A 6000-nucleotide genomic window follows, 5' to 3' on the forward strand; every position below is an offset into this window, starting at 1 on the left:
CAAAATAGATACATAAAAAAGGATCTCTAAGGTCAGGGTGTGACATGACCACGTAAAATGCTTAATGTGTCAAATATATAGCGGGAAACGAACATTTGGAGGTCACACGTGACACCCTTGATTTCATCCCTGGCAACAACAAAAAAGCTGTCAAACATGCTCTAGCATATTCCGACGTGAGAACTACCAAGCACCCCATCAAAGGAGCAAAACAGGAAGGAGACCCAAGAAGCCCTCTTCTTGTCAGCTATAGGGGCTAACAGATGGCAGAGGTGGGATTAGGGCTCTATGAGATGAAAGATCAGTCAGATTAAAGACTTCCTCGCTGCATCGACGTGCACAGGCACGTTATTACTACGTTATTATTACTAGTTTATCACAGAATGACGTAATGAGTTCACTAACTCTACATAAACTGGGGGATTTTATACATTCACTTTGAATAAAACTGATGGACATGTCTCTTTTAGAACAACACACAGACTCTATTTGGCAATCTGATAGTAGTAACAGTAATATATACCATTTAGCATATGTTTTTATCCAAAGAGACTTTGTAGTTACAGTATATGTGATCCATGCAGGAATTGGAATTGATCACACAACCAATTGAGCCACACAGGATAATGATTGCTACATTATTCATTTCGGAGAAATGAGCACCTCTAAAAGCTCACAGCACATTACAGGGCAACTGTAATGTCAACCAGCTCTCCCCGTGGCAGGATGCAGAGTGATCAGAGGATGGTTACATAAGTATGCATAAAGTGGGATGCAATTTGTGCCATTTGGGATGCAAACAAGTCTTAGTGTGAGTCCGGATATATAATAACCATTGAGTTGTGTTAACACCCAGTGTTACCATTATTAAACAGTCACAAGGTAACGCTGCTTTTGAGTCAAGACAGATCAAATACTTTAGATCTTTCGAGTGGCTAGGAAGTTGCAAGAGTCTTCACAGGTGTACAAATAACTCCGAGTACGGATGTAGGGTAGTTGGTGCCATGAAGGGACTAATTGAATAACCTACAGAGTACTATAAGGTCCCATATGCTGAGCCAGCATGTGACATGTTTTCTTTAGAATAATGGGTAATCACTGCTTTAAACGATCACATGAGCCTTTTCTGTGGTGTCCTCTGAATGTAATGTTTACTGCTCTATTGAGCATTCTGTCATGATACTTTTTGTGTTTGTTTTGTTCTAGGTAAATTACTTTTCCTGAGGAGAAAATATTTTGAGCATTCTTTCCAACTTGTTCTTGATTCAATTGTACGTGGTTCTTGCATGAAATGTGTATTTTATTCATACATTTTTGTGTACTGTTGTAACGCCTGCTTCCAACTCACACTCTCAAACACATAGATTCCCTGAACGCAGCTCACTTTCCAGCCCACTTTCCAGCTCACACTCTCAAAACACATAGATCCCCTGAACGCAGCTCACTCTCCAGATCCCAATCACCTGAATTCTGATCACCTGTTCACACACCTGTATGTCATTTACACACACTATTTAGTTCAGTTCCTTGCACCCCATCATTGTGAGGTATTGTTTGATTTTTGTCCACATTCTAGCGAGCGCTCTGTTTATTTCCTTATTTGTCCTCCCGTGTATCCTAGTTTTTGGCCATACTCATATACGATGTTCTTTTGCCTATTCCCTGCCTGTACTTTGCCTTTTTGGATTCCCTGTGTATGACATTCTGCCTGTCCCTGGACCATAGTACCTGCCTCCTCTTGTGGCCCTGTACTAAATAAACCAGCACTCTCTCCCATCATACTCATTACAACTGTGTTGATAACAAACATTGATACTAGATAGTACATAGCATCTACTTGTACAAATTGTCCCAAGCACTTATATGGGAAACCAGACCATCAAGGAGAAACAGTGTGAGGGTCTGCTCCCAGGCTTAGATGATAGGTGGCTGATGCGTACAGTACTGTAAGTACTATACAGTTCAGAATGTACAGCGCATTCGGAAAGTATTCAGACGCCTTGACTTTTTCCATTTTGTTACGTTTAAGCCTTGTTCTAAAATATGTAGATTTTTTAATGTGGAAAAAGTCAAGGGATCTGAATACTTTCCGAATGCACTGTACTTGCACTCAAACCATAAAAAGGAAAAACCAAGGAGGCAGATGCCAAAGAATATTCTTAATTTAATGTCATGCCCGAAAGAATACAAAAAGTGCCAGTGCAAAGTGCAATAAAGTACTGAACAAAAGATACAGAATTGTTTCTGCTTCTTGTCACGCCTTGGTCATTGTATTTTGTGTTTTTGTTATATGTTTGGGTAGGCCAGGGTGTGACATGGGTTTATATGTTGTTTTTCGTATTGCGGTTTGTAGTATTTGGGATCGCGGCTGTTTAGGGGTGTTGTATAGGCTTGGCTGCCTGAGGCGATTCTCAATCAGAGTCAGGTGATTCTCGTTGTCTCTGATTGGGAACCGTATTTAGGCAGCCTTAGTTTCGCTTTGTATTCCGTGGGTGATTGTTCCTGTCTCTGTGTAGTGTTCACCAGATAGGCTGTAATAGTTTCACGTTCCGGTTTTTTTGTTTTTGTTTTTTGTATCAGTTATTTCATGTACCGCGATTACTTCATTAAAGTCATGAGTAACCAACACGCTGCTTTTCGGTCCGACTCTCTTCCTTCAACAGACGAACGTCGTTACACTTCTATGCTTCAATGCCATAATTGTTGATTGTATGGAAGATGGCATAGACTCTGAAATGAATGTTCTCGTTTTTGTTTTTCACTTTATTGCACTGGAACCTTTTGTATTTTTTCGAGCATGGAGTTAAATCAGCCTCTGCCTTGTTTTTTCCTTTTTACACAAAACCCACTTAGATAGTATGAATGAATATATGACAGTCCATGGCCATTAGCACAATGCCAGCATACTTATCAGGACAACTCTAGTGGTCTCTTTGGATTCTGTTTTCCACAAAAGACAGGGACTTCCTGTAAATGGATATGACATCAGAGGAGCAGTTTAAGTCGTCATGTCAAATGAACTTGATGTATGATGTAGTGCAGAGGTACCCTTACCAAAAAACAGGCTTCTGGCAAACAGTTGTGTCACACATTTTAGACCATTTGCCTCTAATTTGCCTATAGGCAACCCTGGTCCGAACGTACCACAGATACAGCAGTATTTAGTTCCAACCAGGCTGAATTCCACCAATGAATATGTTATTGTATTGTATTGTATTGGGGCATGAGTTGTGTTGTGTATTGTATTTTTTATTTGGAGGGTGTGGTGTTGATTGTGATACTGTACTTGTAACTGGCTTGCCTTTCTTGCCCCTGGAGGGATAAATGCAGTTGTATTGAATTGAATATACCTACCTGGCCTCCCAGGTCTAGAGGTGGACTGTAAAAAACCTGAAATAACCGTGGAACTCCAGGACCAAGGTTTCCTATACCCTCTGTTGTTTGTACTTCACAAAAGGTGAATTTGTCTCCCAGTGTCTGTTGGAAAGCAGACTGAACCAGCTTTTCCTCACAAATTTAGCATGTGCTTAGTTCCATTACATTTATTTTTATCCTAAAAAAGTCCCTAGTCCTTGCCGACAACAGGCATACCCATAACATGGGCATACCCATAACATGATGCAGCCACCGCCATGCTTGAAAATTGACGAGTGGTACTCAGTGATGTGTTATGTTGGATTTGCCCGAAACATAATGTTTTGTATTCAGGACATAAAATTAATTTCTTTGCCACATTTTTTGCTATTTTACTTTAGTGCCTTATTGCTAACAGGAAGCATGTTTTGGAATATTTTTGTTCTGTACAGGCTTCCTTCTTTTCACTCTGTCATTTCAGTTAGTGTTGTGGAGTAACTACATTGTTGTTGATCTATCCTCGGTTTTCTCCTATCACGGCCATTAAACTCAGTAACTGTTTTAAAGTCACCATTGCTCTCATGTTGAGCATTTTTCTTCTCCAGCAACTGAGTTAGGAAGGACGCCTGTATCTTTGTAGTGATTAGGTATATTGATACATCATCTACAGTGTATTTAATATCTTGACCATGCCCAAAGGGATGTGCAATGTCTGCTTTTTAAAATGTTTACCCATCTACCAATAGGTGCCGCCATTTGTGAGGCATGGGACAACTTCCCTGGTATTTGTCCTTAAATCTGTGGTTGAAATTCACTGCTTGGCTGAGGGACCTTACAGAAAATTGTATGTGTACAGAGCTGAGGTAGACATTCAAAACTCCAGTTTAACACCATTTTGGCACACAGTGAGTCCATGAAACTTATTTTGTGACTTGTTAAGCACATTTGTACTTATTTAGGCTTGCCATAACAAAGGGGTTAAACATTTCAGCTTTTCATTTTGAATTCATTTGTAAAAAATGTGTAAAAACACATTTCCACTTAGACATTATGCGGTATTGTGTGACACAAAATCTAAAATCTAAAATTGAATACTTTCTGAAGGAACTGTATACAGTATGCAGAAGTCTACTTTAACAATTTTACTTAACACATTTACTTGAGGAACAGCGCAGATGCAAAGCTTGGCAAACTAAATCTCCCCCAGTTTTTTTTACGTAGCCACATTTTCCAAAAATTCTGTTAAATATCTAGTATGAATAAAGATTCAAATATGTCTGCAGAAAAAGTGGGGTGTCAGCTATGAAAAGACACCTTGAGTTTAAAAAAATCTATTTTGGTTATTGAACTACAGTAAGCAAGGTTGACTCAACACCCGGTAACAGAATGACGGTAACAGAAGACACTAGACAATATTTCTTAAACCTATAGAAGGCAAATCATTTATGCAAAACTAAGTATAAATTAGTATAAATTATTAGTTTGCAGGGGCCTTTACTTCAAGATTATTGTGTTTTTATGTATTTCTAATACCTTTTAAGACTTCTTCTAGTAGATGATTTCTAAGACCCCTTTTACATTTTTAAGATGGGAAATGGTTGAAAAATGTATCTATGCCTTCACTTCCCCCAATAATAGAATCTTAGCTTTATTTGACACCAAATGCCATATGCTCTTCTAAACTTCACATGTTGCCGCTCAAATCAAATTTGATTGGTTGTGTACACAGATTTGCAGATGTTATCGCAGGTGCAGCAAAATGCTTGTGTTTCTAGCTCCAACCATGCAGTAATACCTAGCATTAAGAAACAATACTCACATAATCCAGAAAATGAATAGAAATGAAGAAATATCAGAACTAGCAATGTCAGAGACCGGAATATGCATTTATATACAGTACCAGTCAAATGTTTGGTTACACCTACTCATCAGTTGTGTTGTGACAAGTTAGGGGTGGTATATAGAACATTGCCCACCTTGATAAAAGACCAAGTCCATATTATGGCAAGAACGGCTCAAATAAGCAAAGAGAAACGACAGTCCATCATTACCATGAGACATAAAGGTCAGTAAATACGCAGAGTTACCTCTGCTGCAGAGAATACGTTAGAGTTACCAGCTTGAGAAATTGCTGCCCAAATAAATGCTTCACAGAGTTCAAGTAACAGACACATCTCAACATCGACTGTTCAGAGGAAACTGCATGAGTCAGGCATCCATGGTCGAATTGCTGCAAAGAAACCACTTCAAAAGGACACCAATAAGAAAAGGAGACTTGCTTGGGCCAAGAAACACGAGCAATGACATTAGACCGATGGAAATATGTCCTTTGGTCTGATGAGTCCAAATTTGAGATTTTTGGTTCCAACCGCCATGTCTTTGTGAGATGCAGAGTAGGTGAATGGATTATCTCTGCATGTTTGGTTCCCACAGTGAAGCACGGAGGAGGAGGTGTGATGGTGTAGCACACTTAACCAGCATTCTGCAGCGATACGCCATCCCATTTGTTCCTATTGTGACCATCATTTGTTTTTCAACAGGACAATGACCCAACACACCTCCAGGCTGTGTAAGGGCTATTTGAACAAGAAGGAGTGATGGAGTGCTGCATCAGATGATGAGATGGTTTGGGATGAGTTGGACTGC

The sequence above is a fragment of the Oncorhynchus gorbuscha genome, linkage group LG23, assembly GCF_021184085.1.
Source record: "Oncorhynchus gorbuscha isolate QuinsamMale2020 ecotype Even-year linkage group LG23, OgorEven_v1.0, whole genome shotgun sequence".
Taxonomy (NCBI): domain Eukaryota; kingdom Metazoa; phylum Chordata; class Actinopteri; order Salmoniformes; family Salmonidae; genus Oncorhynchus; species Oncorhynchus gorbuscha.